This window comes from Schistocerca gregaria, chromosome X (genome assembly GCF_023897955.1).
Source record: "Schistocerca gregaria isolate iqSchGreg1 chromosome X, iqSchGreg1.2, whole genome shotgun sequence".
Classification (NCBI taxonomy): Eukaryota; Metazoa; Arthropoda; class Insecta; order Orthoptera; family Acrididae; genus Schistocerca; species Schistocerca gregaria.
The window spans coordinates 556,942,913-556,966,515 of NC_064931.1; the positions used below are offsets into that span (position 1 = coordinate 556,942,913).

General features: G+C 44.7%; 1 protein-coding gene and 1 non-coding gene across 6 annotated transcripts in view; one reads left to right on the plus strand and one right to left on the minus strand.

Annotated features, from left to right (window-relative positions):
* Positions 1-14,552, minus strand: part of LOC126298590 (cAMP-regulated phosphoprotein 21) — a 1,220,135-nt gene extending 1,205,583 nt beyond the window's left edge. For all 5 annotated transcript variants that reach the window (XM_049989965.1, XM_049989963.1, XM_049989964.1 and 2 more), the window contains exon 1: positions 14,419-14,552. The gene's annotated coding sequence lies outside the window, so the exon portion shown is untranslated. The remainder of the gene's footprint in view (positions 1-14,418) is intronic.
* Positions 11,343-11,416, plus strand: Trnas-cga (transfer RNA serine (anticodon CGA)). The gene has a single exon. It is a non-coding gene; the product is annotated as a tRNA-Ser (tRNA).
* Positions 14,553-23,603: the final 9,051 nt, after the last annotated feature.

Sequence of the window (23,603 nt, forward strand, 5' to 3'; positions counted from 1 at the left end):
TGGATTTTGTAGCCAAAGGAATGGGGAACAATATGGCGTACTAGCATCCTGAATGAAACCAACCCCCCTGCAGATAAAAAAAATTGTATTTCTTATTGATAGGATATCGCAAATTTCATTGGTACCTTTTGTCTTTTACAAATGATGTAGCAGCATTTTTTTCTGTCAATAGATAAGGAATGTATTCTAGAAAAAAGATCCATCTAATTGTAGTCAAATTTATTCTTAAAATCTCAGACATACGGGACAGAAAGTGCTCTCCCATAGTTTTTACGTCTTATTTATGGAGACTCCGAGAATAATTTACAAGAGCTGCAACTAGTACTATAAATGCAGAAAGATGAACGTTCTTGCTTGTTATAGAATGAGCATGATGCAGCATACATCACCTGACTTAATTTGCTTCTTGTTAAAAGGATATGGAAACACCCTCCCTCAATGTCCAACAGACTTATTCCGGTGAACCTTGTTTCCGGCTTACTACCAACAGGAAATTTTTCGTAGAACTGTACGATAATACTGTAATGCATAAAAACTCTGAACTTCGTACTGCATATTCGACAGTGGTAGTGGGGGGGGGGGTGGGGGGGGGAAGAGGAGGGTGGCGGCACGCGCCTCCTCTTGCCTCCCCTTGTGGACACTTATGCATTCAGCAAGAGGCTTCTAGCTGACATATCTTTTTCATCGTCTTGCAGGGAAATTTCTCAGTGCAAACAGTATTAACTGTAGGGATGGAAGATACACATAATTTACTGTTGGTAGTAAGCCGGAAACTAATTTCACCGCAATAAGTCTGTTTGACATCCGAATTGAGCGTTTGAGGGTGTTGACACTTCCTTTTAACACGAAGCAAAATAAGTCAAGTGTTGTATGCTGCATGAAGCACATTTATAGAACTAAAACAAGCAATAGCGTCAATCTTTCTGCATTTAAAGCACTAGTTGCATCTCTTGTAAATTCTTCTCGGAGTCTCCATAAATAAGACGTAACAATTACGAGAGAGCACTGTCTCGTGTGTACCGCGGGCTGCATAACGAGCTAAGAGGCAGTCCAGCAGCGGTATTCTTGAGGATAACCGCCCAACGTGACTGGGGCGACACAGTTAGCTCTTCTGTGCTGCCTGCACATCTGTGACGGCAGCTAATGGACAGTCATTCACATGAGTACATCGTGTTCCGTGTCAAGAAGAAGAACCTTAGTGGATGTGGAACTAGTTAAGGTATGCAATAACGAAAGGCAAGAAACCCATAGAAACTTAATCTGTATGTTGTACTAACAAAAGAGTATCATTAGCCTGAAAATTCCTAGCAGATTTAAAATGCGTGCCGTACCGGGACTTAAACCTGAGACCTTCGCATTTTGCAGGTAGTTGGTCAGCCGACTGAGATATCCAAGCACGGCACACAACGTACCCTCAGAGATTTACTTCCGCCAGTACCTCTTCTCCTACCTTCCGAAGTTCGTAGAAGTTCTCCAGAACATTTTGCGGGCTGGCATTGCATACGATAGGCAAAGGTCCCAAGTTCGAGTCCTCGCCCGTCACATGGTCTTAATATCCCCCGAAATTTTTAATCAACTCACATTCCATTGCAGAGTGAAGAATTCATTCTGGAAACAATTCCCTAGGTTCCAGCTAAGCCAATTTTTCGCTATATCCCTTCTTCCAAGGTTGTTAACCAGGCAAGTTACTCACGCGAACTTCTGAGAAGTTAGAAGAGAAAGTACTGGCGCAAGTGAGGCTGTGAGGGATTATCCGTGAGTCGTGCTTACATAGCACAGTCGGTAAAGCGCTTTGACGCGTAGGCAATGTTCCAGTTTCGACTCCCGTTCCAGCACAGGGTTTTAATTTTCCAGGAAGTCCCAAATCAGCACACATTCCCTTGCAGAGTGAAAATCCGTTTTGGTATCGTTATACTGCTTAGTGTTATTTATGCTAGCTAAATCTAATGAAGATAATTAGAAAAAACGCTAAATCTTCCGGAAAACTAGTGCTGTCGTTATATACAATGTTATTTTTCAAATAATAGTTACCTAAAACTGTTGAAATGTTACAATACGTTACTGTTTGTTATGCACCTTTATAATCAAATCTGTTACTTGCCATGTTGTTAACTGAAGTTTTCAAAATTTGAATACACACTGATCATCGAAAACATTATGAGCACTGCTCATTGCGATATTGGAAGCTGCCTGGTAGTGCTGATGGGACGTAACGTGGCAACAAAAGTATGCATGCAGAGCAGACATGGACGGGGGATTACGCTAGCGAACGTATGGGCTACAAATAGCGAAGTCCATTGAGATAAGCAACTTTAACAAACGGCATACTATTATTACACAGAGGCTTTGAACGAGTATCTCGAAAACGGCGAAGCTGGTCCAGTGTTCACGTGCTTCTGTTGTCAATATCTACAGAAAGAGGTAGAAGAACAGCGAAACTACCACTATGCGCTAAATTGTTGAATGTCCACAACTCTGCACAGGACGTGGGGCCGGCCGGAGTGGCCGAGCGGTTCTAGACACTACAGTCTGGAGCAGCGCGGTCGCTACGGTCGCTAGTTCGAATCCTGCTTAGGGAATGGATGTGTGTGATGCCCTTAGGTTAGTTAGGTTTAAGTAGTTCTAGGGGACTGATGACCTCAGCAGTATAGTCCCATAGTGCTCAGAGCCATTTGAACAATTTGAACCATTTGAACAATTTGAACCATTTGAACAATTTGAACCATTTGAACGTGGGGTTCTGAGACTTGTCAGCTCTGCAAAGTAAGATGGATGGTGATCTGTGGCATCTCTGCCGAAAGAACACAATGTTGGTGCACGTACCCGTCTTTCGGAGCACACCGCTCGTCGTAATTCGTAGAACATGTAGCTCCGCACCAGACCTCCTCTTTGTATTCACATGTTGACTCAAGGACATTGTCAATTACGATTGCAGTGAGCACGGGACCATCGGGATTCGACCACCGACCAATGCAAGCGTTTCGGCTCTTCGAGGGAATCAAATTTCGATACACTAGGTCAATGGTCGTCTCCAGAAACACCCTCATCGAGATGAATGGTGGATCGAAACGTGCAGCGCCAATGCCCCAAGCTGGGGAGAGCAGTATTATGCTACGGGAGACATTCTCCTGCGCTTGCATGAGACCTGTGGAAGTAATCGAAGACACACTGACGCCTCCGGATCACCTGCTGTTTATAAAACCTGTGAGTACACAACTCTCATTCATATATGGCGCTTTATGGCAGAACACATCTACTTTCAAACCATTGTAATTCTGTAATATTTTATTTTCTCGTACAGATCACCTGAAGATGAACCTCTATTGACGCGAAACTGCTGGTGACATTTTAATAAAAGTATTTTAATAGCCAGTGCGGACGATTTTATTCACTATTTCAAACCGAAGATTGGTATAGTGAATTTCTCCACTCTAGTCTATCCTGTACAAGGTTCTTATGTTAGTAATACTGGTCTGTAATTCTTTGCATCCTTCCTTTTATCCTATATATAAATAGTACTGAACTGCACTTTTTTCCACTAATGCGGCACATTCGCTTCATAAGGGATTCTCCGTAAATATTGGCTAGGAAAAGATTAATTTCGACACATATTCTATGTAAAATGTAATATGTATTAGTCTAGCACCTGATGACCCTGTTTGCTATGAGCAGTCTTAATTGTTTTTTCGATAATGGGGTGCATAAATCAATATTTCTCATCTGTACGTCTCTGCGGTGTTCAAACGTGGTTTGTGTGGTAGTATCCTCGCACGTGAATACATTTTTAAACGCAAAATTTTATAACAGTGACTTCACTGTGACGTAACCAGGACACACTTTGGGTGTGTGATGGATCTTTCGCCATGTCTGTTTGTAAATACTAAACGCTTCTCGTGTAACCCTTCTTACGGATATGCGTTAAGTTTTATCTGTAAATTTCCTTGCATTGTCGTTTGCAGAAGGTTGCTGTAGCACCTGTTTTTGTAGATATATCTGAGTGGTATCATAAAACCTAGACAGGGCAAAATGGCTCTGAACACTATGGGACTTAACATCTGTGGTCATCAGTCCCCTAGAACTTAGAACTACCTAAACCTAACTAACCTAAGGACATCACACACATCAATGCCCGAGGCAGGATTCGAACCTGCGACCGTAGCAATCCCACGGTTCCGGACTGAGCGCCTAGAGCCGCGAGACCACCGCGGCCGGCTCCTACATAGGGCATTGACATCTTTTAGTACTTTACTTGGTACATATTTACCTTTAATAGTGCTTTCTAAATCTTTTTAAGAAAACATAATTAATCGGTTTATAATACACTACTGGCCATTAAAATTGCTACAACACGAAGATGACGTGCTACAGACGCGAAATTTAACTGACAGGAAAAAGATGCTGTGATATGCAAATGATAAGCTTTTCAGAGCATTTTGCCGCCGGTGGCGTACCTACAACGTGCTGGCATGAGGAACGTTTCCAACCGATTTCTCATACACAAGCAGCAGTTGACCGGCATTGTCTGGTGAAACGTTGTTGTGATGCCTCGTGTAAGGAGGAGAAAAAATGCGGACCATCAAGTTCCCGACTTCAATCAAGCTCGGCTGGTAGCCTATCGCGATTGTGGTTTACCGTATCGCGACATTGCTGCTCGCGTTGGTCGAGATCCAATGACTGTTAGCAGAATATGGAATCGGTGGGTTCAGGAGGGTAATACGGAACGCCGTGCTGGATCCCAACGGCCTCGTATCACTAGCAGTCGAGATGACAGGCATCTTATCCGCATGGCTGTAACGGGTCGTGCAGCTACGTCTCGATCCCTGAGTCAACAGATGGGGACGTTTGCAAGACAACAACCATCTGCACGAACGGTTCGACGACGTTTGCAGCAGCATGGACTATCAGCTCGGAGACCATAGCTGCGGTTACCCTTGACGCTGCATCACATACAGGAGAGCTTGCGACGGTGTACGCAACGACGATCCTGGGTGCACTAATGGCAAAACGTCATTTTTTCGGATGAGTCCAGGTTCTGTTTATAGCATCATGATGGTCGCATCCGTGTTTGGCGACATCGCACATTGGAAGCATGTATTCGTCATCGCCATACTGGCGTATCATCCGACGTGATGGTATGGGGTACCATTGGTTACACGTCTCGGTCACCTCTTGTGTTCGCATTGACGGCACTTAGAACAGTGGAAGTTACATTTCAGATGTGTTACGACCCGTGGCTCTACCCTTCACTCGATCCCTGTGAAACCCTACATTTCAGCAAGATAATGCACGACCGGGGCCTTTCTGGATACAGAAAATGTTCGACTGCTGCCCTCGCCAGCACATTCTCCAGATCTCTCACCAATTGAAAACGTCTGGTCAATGGTGGCCGAGCAACTGGCTCGTCACAATACGCCAGTCACTGCTGTTGATGAACTGTGGTATCGTGTTGAAGCTGCATGGGCGGCTGTACCTGTACACGCCATCCAAGCTCTGTTTAACTCAATGCCCAGGCGTATCAAGGCCGTTATTACGGCCAGAGGTGGTTGTTCTGGGTACTGATTTCTGAGGATCTATGCACTCAAATTTCGTGTAATCACACGTCAGTTCCAGTATAATACATTTGTCCAATGAATACCCGTTTATGTGCATTTCTTCTTGGTGTAGCAATTTTAATGGCCAGTAGTGCATACTTTAATATGTTTTACGTTAGTGGGATTTGGAGAAATTGTTCGCAGTTCGTCTTTTAAGTAGATTATTTGTGACTGTTAATCAATCTGATCCAATACAAATACTCTAGTTGCTTTCTTGGTGACCTTTGTGCGTTTGGTGACGATATTTCTTGTAATAGCATCATTGTGCTCAGTGGTGATTCTCCAAAAGAAAATTCCTGTTTGTAGCCAAGTGGTCTAAATTATATGTTTCGCATGACGGCTATGGAACTATTTGCTGTTCGCAGTCGTCTGAAAACGTATTTAAATTTACTTCATAAGACTGTTTGTCCTTGCCAGCGATAACGTACGCAGAGTTTTCCAGTCTATATTGAACAAATTTGTCACTACCTACTACCACTGAGCGCCTGGTGTAACAACATGCCATACAGTTTAGCCAGTACTTGAGAGACTATATTATAAATGTGCCTTAATGTGATATCCGGCAGAAATTTCCGATTGTTTATCTAACGCCACCGTCTTCTGCTACTCTTTCCTACACTTTTCTATACGCATCCAAACTAGTATTCATTTTGGACCTCTATAGACCTAATGTTTCTGTTTGGTGCCATAGATATTCCATCTTCTGGGGAGTTCATTTTCCCGATTTACGTTCTACGCGTTGGCGAAAATTTCCTTACTCTCTCTACTCTGTACTTCGGGTTTCAACCAAATCTCAATTCCTGGTATGGTGTGGGTGGGACTACTTTCTACCACAGTCTTATGTTCGGGGACCTCGCTGCCAACGTTCCGGCAGTTAACAACTAACATTTTAAGATCCTTACTCTCTGCATTAGCTAACTGATCTAACGCAGTAATTAAATGCATGTGCTACTTTTTCGGATACTCTCGGAAACCTTTTGGAAAGTGTAACACATCTCCGAACTATGATGCTTATAAACCTCTATATGCATTTGTATCTGATTACAGTTCCTCCGTCCACGATGCTTATCGAGCATGATTCAAATGGTGCAAATGGCTCTGAGCACTGTGGGACTTAACATCTATGGTCATCAGTCCCCTAGAACTAAGCAACTACTTAAACCTAACTAACCTAAGGACATCACACAACACCCAGTCATCACGAGGCAGAGAAAATCCCTGACCCCGCCGAGAATCGAACCCGGGAACCCGGGCGCGGGAAGCGAGAACGCTACCGCACGACCACGAGCTGCGGACGGTGCATGATTAACAGAAGGTGTACTCAGGGTTCACCTAAAAGCTACGCGATTCACCAAGGGTTTGTTTGTTGAAAGAAGGAATATTACGGATATGTTTTACAACTACCAGTGGAATCACCTTAAAGCAAGGCACAGCGGATCACGAAATGTGGTTCTCTTAAAATTACAAACAAGTTACATACGTATGAATATTACACCGCCCCATACAGCAACTATATAGAGTAACAATTACGAACGTAAAGACAGAGAAATTTATAATACGAGAGAGGACTAATAATTGTACTACACCAAGCACGTACTGCCAAATTTGTCTTATGGCAGCTCGCAGAGCATACCTGCGTGTGTATGCGTGTGTACTAGCTCAGCACTGACGTGGAGGGGCAAGCGAATTTCGAAAGCCACTGTCCTGCGATGCCGTTTAGTGGACAGAAGTAAGGTAATTTCTGGTTTATCGCAAGGAAGTGTGATAAGATCGATACTGTTTACAATGTATATAAACGATCTAGTAGAACGCTTTGGAAGCTCTTTAAGGCTGCTCACAGGTGACACGGAGTCTACAAGAAGGTAGCTTCCCTAGAAGACAGTAACTGTTTTTCAGAAGGACCTACTGAGGATTGATGAAAGGTGCAGGGACTGGCAGTTGACTCTGAACGTAAATAATATAACATATTGCGCACACATAGGAAAATAAATCCGCTAATGTACAACTACACTATTGCTGACAAGTTGCTGGAAATAGTAACCACCATAAAATATCTACGACATTCTATTCGAAGCGACCTTAAGTATAATGACCACATAAAACAAATAGTAGGAAAATCAAATGCTAGACTGAGATTCACAAGAAGAATCATAAGGAGAGGTGGCTTACAAGGCGCTTGTTTGACCAATTGTTGAGTATTGTTCATCACTCTGTGACCCTCACCAGGAAGGGCTGATAGAAAGAGGTAGACAAAATTCAACGAAGAGCGGCTTGTTTCGTCACGGCATCGTTCAATAGACGCGAGACCGTTACAGAGATGCTCACCAACATCTGGTGGCAGACGCTACAAGAGAGGCTTACTATTCGTGAATATTTTACAGAAGAGTCGGACACAATATTACTCCCTCCCCTTCGATAAATTAGAGCAGATACAAAGGCTTACCAAAAGTCATTCTTCCCACGCGCCATCTGCGATTGGAATAGAGAAGAGAGACAAATTAGTTAGTGGTACCGGACCTACCCTCTTCCAAACCCTGCCACGTGGTTTGCGGAGTATTTACGTAGATGTAGAATGGACTACCCAAGAACTTACATGACGTGATGCAGGGAAATATCGGGTTCAGACACACGAAGAGTGGACGCTGATTTCGCCACATATCAGAGTGTGCAAGAAATAGAAAGATACCAAAAAAAGGCTCCTAGTGCCTTTCAAAGGAGAGACCACGGCAGTCACCATATGTTTCTGTTGAATGTGTCAGATATTAACCGGACTGTCGAGCCAAATGCAGCAAGGGCAGAACGTCAGGTTTTCTCGGCGGAAGCAGCCGCTTCAAAATCTTGGTTCCTTGTTCCTGATTTATATTTTCCATAGCTTCTCTTAATCATGAACATTTACATCCAGCAGAGTGCACATGCTATCATTCTATTTTCCGATATCTTCAGCCTGTCTGGACTGTACGGTTGAAGGCATCTCGAAAGTGTCTTAAAATGTACTTTTTTTGTAGAAAATTTACGAAAAATCGTCGCACTGCCATTTGTCTTCCTCTCTTTTTTAATTACGTAATGATGACTCCAACTGATCACTCCGAGATAGTTACACATCTCTGACTCCAAAGTTATATTCAAACAATACAAATGGCTTTTCACCTACTTTGAAATTTGTAATGTTGAGGCTGATAGGTCGCTGCGTCTTACTTGAATAAAGAAGACCGCCGGCCGTGGTGGTCTAGCAGTTCTAGGCGCGCAGTCCGGAACCGCGCGACTGCTACGGCCGCAGTTTCGAATTCTGCCTCGGGCATGGGTGTGTGTGATGTCCTTAGGTTAGTTAGGTTTAAGTAGTTCTAAGTTCTAGGGGACTGATGACCTCATATGTTAAGTCCCATAGTGCTCAGCCATTTGAACCATTTGAATAAAGAAGACCGAGGTTCGACCTCCCCTATAGCCTCGGTCATTTCCACAGCGACACAACTACAACGGGGTCAACTCAACCTGAAGATGGCAATTGACGAGCTAACTTAAGGAGAAGTAAAGACTTCAACTTCTAAAGCCGACACTAACGACGAGAGCGGCGGTCTGTTGACGGCAGATGTATCCAATACCGTCAACTAATGACTCCTTAGCCAAAAAAGTTAACATCAGCATTTTGACACACCGGTATCCTAAAGGATCACAGTGACACAAACTTACTTAACTCTTTGTTTTGTTTTGTTTTGTTTTGTTTTTTTTTACAGTTTCTTAAAATATGTTCAAATGTGTGTGAATACCTAAGGGACCACACTGCTGAGGTCATCGGCCACTAGACTTACACACTACTTAAACTAACTTATGCTAAGAACAACACAAACATCCATGCCCTAGGGCGGACTCGAACCTCCGGCGGGAGGGGCCGCGCAATCCGTTACATGGCGCCTCAAACCGCGCGGCCCCACCGCGCGTCTACAGTTTCTCACTTCTGAAAGGAGCTGCCTCTTACCGAGATTATTCCACAAACCTTACAGCAGTTTTCACAAACAAATACCTCTAAGTAAAGGACGATACCGCCCTCGACCAATCTTAGAGAGCTATAGACAGAAAATAATAATTTTTGTACATTACGTAAGTTAGCGGCCCTGAACCGCGTTCCTAAGGTATGCCCTGATGTTCCGATTACTGATTCCATAAATACATTTTTAATCAACAAGAAGCCTCGTTGCCGATCGGATGTTCAATAAGCGCGTAGTCTAATCCCTTAGCGACAGTGTAAAACTGTACCGCAACTTTTCTGAACGCGAAGAAATGAGGCATCCAGTTGATCAGCCTTAAAGCTGGATCGCGTTAAAGCAGAGTTTTACATATATTCTATTTCCGAAATCAATGACGGCAGGGACAGGAAAGCTGATTAGACTCCAGGAAACTCTTCGCTCCGTGCGAATGCCGGAACTTCTACTTCCCCCGCCTTCCGTGCCAAGTTAAGCTGGCGCTGTGTCTCCGAACGACCTGCCTGCCAGGCGGGGCGTTTTACGAGCACATGTATCACCACCACTTCACAAATGTGCCACTCTGTCCAGTGTTCCAGCTGCGCAGGCGTTAACTGTGCATACTGCACAAAGAGAGTTGCTGAAAGCTACGACAGAGTACAAAGAACAGGCATATAAAAATAGGCCCTGCAGTTATTTAGTGATGTGATGCGGAGGTAGAACTTTGCAGTCGTATTCGAGACTCATACCTAATCCCGTTTCCTTAAATCAATGCAGGCTGAAACTCGAATCGTGAAATGTATTGCACTGACTGTGTTGCATGCATTCATGTGCGAAGCAACAGGCACCTCAAGAACTACCACCATTATGAAATGCGTGAAATGAATTCGCAGTTCCGAATATGGACAACCATCAGCTGTATAATGGAATGACGACAGTGAAAATTTGTGCTGGGCCGGGAGTCAAACTCAGATTTCCCGCTTATCGCGAACGGTCGCGTTACCATTAGGCTAACCGAGCATACTTCTTGGACAGAGCCAAACTTCCGCATGTGATCAAACACGTGTCTACAGCCTGCTCTCTTACATCCATTATGTATATTCCCCTTGCAGGGGAGACACTTAAATTGAAAGTTGCTTGCCCGATGTCAGTGGACAAATACTACATTAGGGTGCCTGTGTTAATCAGAAGTACGCTGCTACGTACCTTCTGACACCGCGCAAGAGAGTGTCTATTAAAATGTTTCCCCTGTATGGAAATACACATAATTGATGTACTAGCACAGTTTGTTGACACAATGTTGACGACATGTGGAAGTTTAAGTCTGGGTGTGAAGGATGATCGGATAGTCTAATGATAAGGCGACCGCTATCGATAAGCGGGAAATTCGGGTTCCAGTATCTGTCCGGCATAAATTTTCACTGTCGTCATTCCGTTATACGGCTGATGGTTATTCATAAATGTGAATACATATCATGTACTTCATAACAGCTGTAGTTCTAGAACTACAGCTGTAGAGCACTCACCCGTGAAAGGCAAAGGTCCCGAGTTCGAGTCTCGATTCGGCACACAGTTTTAATCTGCCAGGAAGTTTCATTTAAGAGCCCACTCCTCTGTAGAGTGTAAATTTCATTCTAGAAACAACCCGCAGGCTGTGGCTAAACCATGTCTCCGCAGTGTCCTTTCTTCCAGGGGAACTAGTTCTGCAAGGTTCGCAGGAGAGCTTCTGTGAAGTTTGGAAGGTAGCAAACGAGGTACTGGCGGAATTAAAGCTGTGAGGACGGTGCGTGAGTCGTGCTTGGTGGCTCAGTTGGTAGAGCACTTGCCCGCGAAAGGCAAAGGTCCCGAGTTCGAGTCTCGGTCAGGCACACAGTTTTAATCTGTCGGGAAGTTTCATATCAGCGCACATTCCGCTGCAGAGTGAAAATTTCTCGCGGTTCCAGGCAGTAGCGCCTAGAACCGCTCGGCCACTCCGGCCGGCCGCTGTCAAGACTAAAACATATTTTCCTTATTATTAAACGCGAGACACAATTTAAAAGCGTTGCAATTTTTTATTGTCTCGAAGCAACGTATAAGAGTAAATTTCTTGGTCCCAAGACTGGTTTTCATTTTCATTTCGCACACAACATTTCGTCAACTGTCTCGTAACCGTCTTCACGTACTGCGAAACCAGATGTTAATTTTTGCCAAGATCTCGCAGATTAATTATGAAACTCGAGTCATAGTCATGGAAATGTGTGCTTGAAATACGTAATTCTTGTGACAATACACTAGTAGGGTAATTTAGACGACATTAACAAATTTTGCATGAAAACGTTTCAGCAGTATGACATGACCGCTCAGATACGATTATGACGGCACGTCAATACAAATAATAATTTTAATTCCTTTAAGTGCACACTGAATAAGAGAAGAGCAGAAGCTAACCGACAGGAATTCAATAGGAATAATTTTAGTGGAAGTAATGACTAGCTGCTAGTTATAAAAAAGCTGTGCCTAATATCGAAACTTATTCAAACTCGGCATTATATAAGATTTTGCTTCCTGGAACAGGACATCCAAAGCAATTACACTGTGTTAAATTTACCTTTTTTAGCCATCACAATATCATTTCTCACAGATTTTCTGGCATAAGATTGGCGACTGAAATAAATGAATCTCTCATTCTTGTTCTTTGGAAATACAAAACTCATGATCATGTATTTGATGTATTGAAGAACAAATTTTATAATTAGGAGAACCACGGTAGTGTATCGGAGGAATCCCCGTTCGTAGCCGTCTGTAGAAACTGCATCGAAAGAACGAATGTTGATACACATTCGTATACCCCAGGAGTGCTCTCATTTTACCGCCATGATTGTTGCGTAGAATGTATTTGTGTGGAGAGCAGGGGGCAATCATCCGAAGTATCACCAGCAGTACATCATTCGATCCTGCATCTTTCTACTCGAAAACACGACAGCTAACCCGCTTATCGATGGAGCGTCGCATAGTAAGAGAATTGGATATAGTTTGTTTACAAACCCATAAAAAATTAGTCGTATCAAAGAAAATTGTTGGATAGCATACGCTAATGCAAATAACTGTGCGTGTTCAAGACAAACAACAGTAGAATGAAGGGGGAGCCACCGTAGCGATTCCTCTGCACAATGACAGCGAAGTGGGAGACCCTGCGACACAGAGCACCGCTGTTCCTCGGAAGCACCAGTAGTACCTGCCGATACAGTGACCTTGCTTTTCAATAAAGCCGGCTGTTGTGACCGAGCGGTCCTAGGCGCTACAGTCTGGAACCGCGCGACCGCTACGGTCGCAGGTTCGAATCCTGCCTCGGGCATGGATGTGTGTGTTGTCCTTAGGTTAGTTAGGTTTAAGTAGTTCTAAGTTATAGGGGACTGATGACCTCAGAAGTTAAGTGCCATTGTGCTCAGAGCCATTTGAACCCTTTTTTTTTTCTTTCAATAAAGCGTCATACGTAAAACTCAAATTTAGCGAGAAACAATCTCAGCTTTCCCAGTGTCTCTGTTAACGTAAGAGCGGATAGTGGAAAGTTTGACGTCATACAACCTCTGTGGGTATTACGTGAGAGTTGACAGTTTACATCGATTACAGACCCGGAACAATTAGGAAAAAGGACCAACTGCTTATATATAGGTAAATGTTTAAGGAAGACTGACTACTTACATCAAGGTAAATGCACTTGGTACCAAACTCTCTGCCCTCAAATAGCAGGTCTAAGATCTAGAAACTGACGTCTTTAAAACACAGCTCACAAGATACAACGTAACTAGGTAGTATAGAAGCTAGAAGATTCTGGAAATGTGGGCCTGAAGGAATTTTGATCTTCAGGCGAGCCTCATCTTCGGTTTAAAGCTATTCCAATACAGAGAAAGTATGGGTCTTTCAGGGGAAGTGAAGTAACCAGTACCCCAAACAGAGATCTAAAACAGCGTTTGCTGCTCGCCCAGCCCTTGCCCAACGGCGCTGAATCACAAGCGGCTGCGGCGAGAATACCCGAGCAAACAATTAAAAATACAACGGCATCTCGCCTCGGTCATTCCGTTCACCGTCTGCTATTCGTTGTCGGCTCCCGACACCCGCTGACAGCCAGGAGCCGAGCAGCCTTCTAATTTTAGCGCAAACCTGAAAGGACCGTCCCTGGAATCCGAATACAGTATAATTCCGGAACAGGATAATACGCGGCACTGGTGGGGTACAGAAAGAGATATACAGAAAATTATGTGCAACGCGTAAGACAAGATAGCAGGCGATAAGTTTCAGAAACACACCACGAAATATTACAATGAAATTTTTTTGTTAACAACCTCAGTATTGCTTCCTGGCAACGTGTGGCGTTCATGAAGACTGCCTGCGGAGGAAGCTACAGAAATTTCGCGTCCTTCCGAGCTGGCATCTAAGGCTTCCTCGAGATTTATACATGCCAGTCGAACCTGCTGTCTTATCTGTAATAGATGTAAACTGTCAACTCGCTCGTAATACTCACGAAGATTGAATGATCCAAAAATGTTCGCCATCTACTCCTACCACTTTGACAGCAACAGTTAAATCACACTGTCGAAATGTTAGGCATCGTGGGTCACAACTCGAGCTCTCGTGCCAAGACAGTTTATCTTGAAAATCGAGGCACCAAAAATCACATCTGCCGTCCAGAATACTGGGAACTCTGCATTAATGGAACAGCCAGGGTCCAATGCCCCTCAGGGGCGCGTACGATGGAATGTAGCAGAGACAGTGTAGACGCGCGCGCAACTGCAGTTGCGGTCGTTTCAAGTAGGCACATATTTCAAATCTTCGTACAGAAGTATGGAAATTGTCTACAGCATGCGTAAATTTAAGAATAGGGCCACACTTACAGGAAATCAGCAAGTGAAGCGCGTTGACGAAAGAAAACGACGCGTTACAAATCCGAAGAGGCGCCGGGGGTTGTGAGGAGGGGGAGACGCGCTCACCTGGTGCGTCCGCGCGCGGCGCCCGCTGCACCACGACTGAGCGCCGCCGACCAGGCAGCGCCGCGCGCGGCCGCCCCGCGCACTAGCTGCCCCGGGGGTGGGGGGCGCCTGCCTGCGCTATTGAACACAGCCAGGTGACGCTGCCGTCGCCTCCGCCGCAGCCCGCTTTCTCCGCAAACAATTGCATTTGCGCACTTTATCCACAGAAGGAAGGAAGCAGGCAGCACGCAATCCTACTTCGCTTCCTGATTGTCTCTGGGTCCTGGAACGCCTCGTCCGAAGCCACGCCAACGCAGCGTGGTATTCCTGCGGACGCTGCTGAGAGCGAACGAGGTCATCCTCGTGCCCCGAGTTTAATGCCGACAGTGAGGTCGTAAGCTCAGTTGGGGGGTGAAGTGCCAAACATTCGGGATGGCCTTACAGGTGGAACTATCCTGATTATTTAATCCTGTGATCGATGCTTTTTTTGACCGTGTTTGCGTCCTAATATGTAATTATGGAAATACGATACTACCTCGATCAGACACGTTTCGGTGAAGTTTGATCACGGTCACTGGGTTTATTTATTTTCTGTCAAATGACAAGTAAAGAACTGTTGCTTGATAACACATAAAGTTTTGTGATTATAGTTTTACGTTTATAAAATTGACAAAAATATATACCTTAATATTCTATAATGATTTTCTTTGTAACTGTGTGGCATATGCAGTAAAGCTGACACCTTCCGCTAGTTTGTCATCTGCAACTGACCAGGGTTCCCAAAATTATGTTATTTATATTTACCAAAATGTTTGGCCAAAAACGAAACTATCGCTTTTTCTGCTTTGACAATGATAGATTATTGTACTGTAGTTACATTATATTCCCTGCGAACACTGATTTGTTGTTTCATTCTTTATCTATCGTTTGTTAGTTGTTTGATCAAGGTAGAACTGAGCTTCCGTAATTATACACCCTGATCATAATGATTTTGAAAAATCGTGACACCCTAAATTATGGTACATGTTATGGCTGTCAAATTCGGAAACGAAGTGGACTCCCATGTATTGAGAGTAATCTGCGCAACAATCGCTGCATCAAGGAGTTTTGATGTCTGAGTTTCTGACACTCTTCTAGGTAACTTCACATGCCTTACTGCAGATAGTCAATCCCGCGTTACTAGCCGGTAAACAGATTTTAAAACTGAAATTTCTGAGATTTGATTTAAATTGGAAAATCGGGCTATGCACCACCAGATGGTGGTTCCGCGCTTATTGATGTCCGCAGTACGTACGACCCAGGAAAAAAAGTCAGCGCTTCGTGCCGAGTTCAGCGAAAAGCCGATGCATAAGATATTTAAACCACCACTAAATTCTATTTTCTTGCAAGAAATATTCCACTCAGGGATTTACTGCGTAATATGCAATGAGAAACAATGACGGAACACGATTAGTTTCAGTTATTAACGTCCACTAACAATTTGCATCGACTGCTCTGTTCCAGCCGCGCCACTCTGAGAAAACACCATACGAATTAAAAAAAAAAAAAACATAGAGAAGTTAAGAGATTTAAAATATAATTGAAAGGTGGAACAATTTTTAATATGTTAAGAAAACTTATATAAGATTTTCATAGGACTCTCTAAAAGAGTGCAGCAGAATGGCTGCGGTATCTCACCAAAATAACACACGAAAGACGACTGCAACAAGGTTATTCCAAACATCAGAAGAACAAAAACAGCGGAACAACGAAATTATTACATTTATCTTGTATACATGAGGTTTTAACGATGGACACCTCAATATAAGAGAGCAAATTCAGGGGAAGTGCACAGGTGCATCGTTTACATAGTTATTGTATGAGCAATTCATAGGTCCAAATACTGGCAGAAAAAAGTAATAGAACAACAATGCCTAGCTACATGTGCCGGGGAATATACAAGCCCACTTCCAAGAATGTAGGGTACCTTTGCTTCCTGAACTGTAGTGATGTCCTTTAGTTGATTTAATTGTTAAATTCAGCTGCACGCTTGGAGCTAAACTGGGCAATAAATCATTGAACACCACCAAGAATTTAGCCATTTATTAGCTGGTTTATTGCACGAGAGTGAATCGTCTAAAAATTTAAATTTAATTGCAAATAACATCAGTCTATGCTGCTCACCTCAGAAGTGAGTATTCCACATTTAATACACGGGGATCTGTAAGATCCCAGGACGGATGAGTCATGAATGAAAGCAAATATTAAAGCACAGTAAGCTCTAAATGTGCGCTAAACCATACATAGTCATGCTCATCAGTAACTTCCCATCATCTGTTGGTAATACTCAACACTGCCACACCACAAACTATTGTCAGTAAGGGGGTAATGAGCGAGAAACAGGAGAAGCCATTCCCCCCCTTCCAGTCGGTCAAGGAAAAACCTTCAAGAAACGGAACTACCATCCAGTCCCGCCACACAGGCGTATCACTTTGAAGAAAGCCAGAAATCCAGAAAATGTACAAGATATTCAAAGTCGCGAAATCGCAAATATGTTTCGCGATATATCGCGAGAGTGAGTTCCGCACCCCCTCCCCCCATAAATCCCACCAAATCCGGCTCGCCCCCTTGACAACCGCCAACCCCCCTCCCCCTTAAGCTACCCCTCCACCCTGTCACCATTTCAAAAATTAGTAACCATAGCCAGCCAGATGACAAAACAAAAGAAGAAATAAATAATTTTTAAAAAATGATCAGACGTGACATATGAATACACAGACTCCTCAATACTGCGTATGTTCTGTAACAGCGCAGAGGTGCGATTTCCGGTATTCAAATGCAACCTGTTGTTTTATGAGGCTCTAATGTGACGGGTTGAATCACCAATACGAGCCGGCCTGTAATGGTGAAATACTACTCCTAGCAGCCTTTTTAATCATTGATAACTCCTAATCTCCCATCTTGTTGCGTCGTTTTATAATCAAATTAACAAAAGTATTTTTACATCAATCCATAAAAATGCTGATTATTGGTAAACTCAATGAAAGAGATTGTGGAGAAGAGTGGCGGACACCTAGCCTGTTTTCTCAACGTAAACTGCAACCTACAACTTGTAAACTGCGCCCACAGCAACTGACGCGCCCATCGGCACCGACCGACCGCCGTGTCATCCTCTACCAATGGTGGCATTGGGTGCGCTATGGAGGGGCGTGAGGCGGCCACACCGCTCTCCCGGCTGCAGGCAGTTTCCATAACCTGCACTCGCTACTGTTGGAAACTGATACAGCCAGTGACATTTATATCTGTGGCTGGCTTAGATGATTTCTAAGATGAGTTCTTGTGAACTCTATGGTTTTATACGTTCTGTGACAGGTAAATAAAGTGTTGTGTTAGATTTCAGACCGTAGCCTTCTAATGTCATTCACAACATAAAGTTGGTGCTGAAACTTGGGAAGATTTCTACGACTGCGGCGGAGACACCAAGACTTTTTGACCGCACCGCACGAGAGGCTAACTGCAGTGATTCGTCACGCCAAGCAACAAACTCTTCCAACGACAACCGCCCGTATACACAGCTAAGTTTAACTGAATTATCACGCCACTCATTTCTTAGTGCCATTTGTAAATCCAGTTGACTCAATTACTGTATACTGTAGTGCTATTTTCCCCAGGATGCTCACAGCTCATTCGAGAGTTGGTGCGTGACGCACGCTGTGCCCTGAGCTGTTGCGGCCCTTTTTACCTTCGCAGGCTGCATCACCTTCACCGTGCCCCTCCCTTGCTGTCCTCGCTCCTTCCCCTGTGCCCCCTCCTTCTCCTCTCTGTGTCCTTCCTTACATCGACCCGGCTGACCCCAGGTTTCTAACTATCTTGTACAGTTTTTTTCCTCTTCTCTTCTTTTTTCTTCACCTTTCCATTTCGGCGTTTTTCGACCTCCTTTGGAGTTTGACCTCCACTTCTAAATTTTCTTTCCGTAGTGAGGCCCACATGGGGAGGAACACTTTACTTAGCGTGTTTGGATTGTGGTCTTACTGCCTCTTTCATCTTTTCCTCGACGCCATTGTCCTGTAATGCTATACAGTCAGTACGACAGCCAGTTGATATGGTGGGGTCATTATGTACTGCTAGGGCACAGAATAATAAGGGATATAAATTAGAAAATTTTATTAAAACTCATTCATATTGCCACAGGAAGAAATCAAGTCATGGAAGAGACTGAGGTGGGAGCTTCCGCGAATCAGTATGTCACGATTGGGTCAGGTCATTCACATATTATACCATCTGTCGAGAGGATACGCATTCAGCGGAAAGGAGACTGTGACAGAAATCCAAAGAAAGTGAGACCAGTATATTCGTTAGCTAGAAAGACTTACTGCAAGAAACTGTTTCTTTCACAAGCGCACATAGTGAAAAACTGGCACAGCACTTAGCCTGTTAAATGAATATAGCACAATAAGGAAGACACATGTGGTAGTTACGAACAGAGCCTTAGGTCACAGCCTCACGCCAGCCACCTTTAAATACCCCAGCTCACCAGCTCACATCATGAGTTGGTCATTGGGATCGATACCATCCACAGTAATAGTATTCGATTCCATGATTACGATAATGTAGTGAATCTATGTCCTAGATGGTCCAGCACAGTCTATGAACTAGAAAAAGATGTACTCGAGGTGATAGCGTGCACCTGATGAACTCCATGCTGCTTCCATCTACCATCTGATGGAGGTTCAAACGGCTCTGAGCATTATGGCACTTAACTTCTGAGGTCATCAGTCCCCAGAACTTAGAACTGCTTAAACTTAACTAACCTAAGGACACCACACACATCCATGCCCGAGGCAGGATTCGAACCTGTGACCGTAGCGGTCGCGCGGTTCCAGACTGTAGGGCCTAGAACCGCTCGGCCAACCCGGCCGGCTCTGCTGGAGGAACTGACTGTCTCATGACAACACTATATCACAGGGTGTTGTCAGCACTGAACACCAATGCAGAAGCCAACACCACGGTCTCTTGAGGTCCACATTCCTGTTCAACACACAAATGCCTCTGGGCGCTGAAACCTACCAGGGGCAGGACTACCATCACCAGGTACATCGCAGACCGGTCATAAAGGGTCATCATAGAATTCAGAGTGAGACTGAGGATACTCCAGCAGTCAGCCTTAGACCTCTTTGCACTGCCCAATGGCCACGCCTGCGCACTGGCAACCTGCAACAGAACCGGGTCGCTAAACCTCGCCTGGGCGCGCAACTGCGGAGCTGACAGGATAGACTTCGGCTAGAATGGAACGTGTAGTTGCATGAGCAACAGCCAAGGCTGGTGTGGAAGAACGACGACATGTAAACACTGAAAATAAATGACTGAAATCTAATAATGTTTTACTAGCGTCGTTGACGCTCCACAAATTCCCAACAGTCATCCTGACTTCAGGCAGCGGTTTCTCCAATCGGCCTTTTGTAAACTGGTGCAAGAAGCGTGCACACTGATGCAGTCTTCAGAGTATTTGGCATTTGGAAGTGTTCGACTCTAATGCCTGGAATTTTGAGGCAATGGTCGGCATCTATGACGTTCATTTGTCACAGAAGTAGCTGTAATACGGTATGCACCAGAGACATTGTTATCTTTCCTTGGTTGTGATACGACAGAGCTTATGCATATTGATAATTGTGCTATGTACAGAGTACATGAGGGGAGCCTTTGCTTTTTGCCACCTGTATGCATTAACTCTCATGACCATCACTGTCTACGCTTTCTGGACTGCTGATTTATCAGAATTCAGAGGAAATTGTAAAAAGACATGTTTGCTACCACTGAGATATACTTTCTGTAATTTAGCGGGTCATAGAGATCCATGCACTAAGTTGCGTACCAGTAACTTAGTCTACTTGCAAATGGTGTGATCATGCTGCACACGAGTGCAGTGTGGGTCGCTGGGCGATGATCAGGCAAAAGATCATGCCTGAGACAGTCTAGGCGACGTCCTGGTATTCTTTACTCCCCACCAGTCTTTGAATATGGTTCAGGGTGTCGCTTTTTATGCACTACTGGCCATTAAAATTGCTAAACCAAGAAGAAAAGCAGATGATAAACGGGTATTCATTGGACAAATATATTATACTACAACTGACATATGATTGCATTTTCACGCAATTTGGGTGCATAGATCCTGAGAAATCAGTACCCACAACAACCACCTCTGGCCGTAATAAGGGTCTTGATACGCCTGGGCATTGAGTCAAACAGAGCTTGGATGGCGTGTACAGGTACAGCTGCCCATGCAGCTTCAACACGATATCACAGTTCATCAAGAGTAGTGACTGGCGTATTGTGACGAGCCAGTTGCTCGGCCACCATTGACCAGACGTTTTCAGTTGGTGAGAGATCTGGAGAATGTGCTGGCGAGGGCAGAAGTCGAAAATTTTCTGTATCCAGAAAGGCCCGCAAAGGACCTGCAACATGTGGTAGTGCATTATCCTGTTTAAAGTGCCATCAATGCGAACAAGAGGTGACCGAGACGTGTAACCAATGGCACCCCATACCATCACACCGGGTGATACACCAGTTTGGCGACGAAGAATTCACGCTTCCAATGTGATTTCACCTCGTTGTCGCCAAACAAGGATGCGACCATCATGGTGTTGTAAACAGATCCTGGATTCATCCGAAAGAATGACGTTTTGCCATTCATGCACCCAGGTTCGTCGTTGAGTACACCATAGCAGGCGTTCCTGTCTGTGATGCAGCGTCAGGAGTAACCGCAGCCATGGTCTCCGAGCTGATAGTCCATGCTGCTGCATACGTCGTCGAACTGTTCGTGCAGATGGTTGTTGTCTTGCAGACGTCCCCATCTGTTGACTCAGGGATCGAGACATGGCTACACGATCCGTTACAGCCATGTGGATAAGATACCTGTCATCTCGACTGCTAGTGATATGAGGCCGTTGGGATCCAGCACGGCGTTCCGTATTACCCTCCTGAACCCACCGATTCCATATTCTGCTAACAGTCATTGAATCTCGAACAACGCGAGCAGTAATGTCGCGATACGATAAACCGCAATCGCTATAGGCTACAATCCGACGTTTATCAAAGTCTGAAACGTGGTGGTACGCATTTCTCCTCCATACACGATGCATCCTTACACGATGCATCACAACAATGTTTTACCAGGCAACGCCGGTCAACTGCTGCTTGTATATGAGAAATCGGTTGGAAACTTCCCTCATGTCAGCACGCTGTAGGTGTCGCCACCGGCGCCGACCTTGTGTGAATGCTCTGAAAAGCTAATCATTTGCATATTACAGCATCTTCTTCCTGTCGGTTAAATTTCGCGTCTGTAGCACGTCATCTTCGTGGTGTAGCAATTTTAATGACTAGTAGTGTATGAATCTATCTCTTCCTTGAAACTGATAAGGAACTCTGGAATAACCTGGAATGTTGAGATGTTCAGCCTGTTCAGAAGGGCTGTAAGGACCATCACATCAACAGGGGCGCCTTTATTTTGGTGTATTAGGGGCACCCTGCTGGAATAGGTAAGGTTATGGTTTATCATTGTGATGTGAAACCATAGATCCTGCCATCCATGAGATGTTATCGATGTTAATGTTTCAGGCATATGTTTTCCCACTGTGCAGCAGATCCTCTATGCAGTTAATACGCACACCCAATCCGTGAGGGGAGCCTTTGCGTTTTGCCACCTGTATGCATTAACTCTCATGACCATCACTCTCACGATTGCTGGACTGCCCAATTTGTAGGAAGACTAGTCAGAAATATAACCTTCCACACCGCATATCTGTGACATCTAGCATTACCTCTGTTATATCCTTTCCCCTTCCTTCCCCCTCCTTATCCCAATTCTGCCCCTATCCTCTCCTCCTCGCCCCTTCCTCTGCAGTTCTCAAGTCCTCCCCCCTCCCCCCATGTGCTGCTTCCCTGCACAGCCAGAGAAGTGAGCCTCCTCTACAGCACCTGCCACTGATTGGTCCCCCGCCCAGGAACCCTCCCTCCAGCATCTCCCAGACTGGAGTGGAGGTGTGCTGCCACAAGCCAACCATGAGACTCACAATCTATGCATCTCATGGTGGCCTGCTCTCTCTCAGTTCCAGATCTCACCAAAGCCTGCTCTCTTTCTAGCCCCTGCCCTTCTCAGTCTATGAAAGAGAAAAGAAGAAACAGAGGTCCAGGTACAAGTCCACTCCAGTTACCACAGAGGTACCGACTCCCCACTTGCAACCATAGTTTGACCTTTTTATTAGGATTGACATTCTGTCCTTGTTGATGACGTATGGTGAACTGGTGGTATGACAGTTTCAGCCCATTTGTCTCCCATTTGGGCCCGCATTCAATGCTTATTCAGTGAAATTGTAACAGATATTACCGCCACCTTCAAGAGATGCAATCCCTTATTTCCTTTTACAGCGTATCTTATGTTATTCTACAGGCATCTCATTTCACTGATGCTCACTCACCGACCCTTTCTGGGTTCCATGATTTCTGCCAGAACTGGATCAGCCTTTTGAGGACTTCCAGTGGCTTTTGCACATTGATCTGTATGGACGTAGTTAGTACATGGGACGCCTTTGTACCACATTGGATGCAGTTGCTGTCTCGTCCACTTGGACTCTGCAGTCATGGTTTACAAGATCTACCTCCCTCCTGACAGGCCACCTACACCCCCTGCCCTAACTGCCCTCCTTTAGCATCTCCACCCACCATTCCTCCTCCATAGGGATTTTAATACCTGTCACCCCTTGTGGGACAGTGCTTTTTTTGTCTAGTCAGGGCTGCTCATAGACGAATTTCTTGTGCACCACCGTGTGTGGCATCTTGAGGATGGTTCCCCTATCCATTTAGTGCTGCTTTTGGAACTTTCTGTGCCATTGCTCTTTCGCTCACTTCCCCTCCCCTTCTCCCTTCATTACTTGGTCGCCACACAATGACCTCTGTGAAAGGGACCACTTCCCATTGTTCTCTCGTTCTCTTCCTGCCTATCGATATCCAAGTTACCCCACTGAGCTCTCCATTAGACTGACTGGTTTCTAAACACCTCCTAGGTCGAGTGTCGCCCCCCCCCCCTTTGTCAGGTTGTACTGATTAAGTCGTCCTTGACGTGTCTGATACGTTTA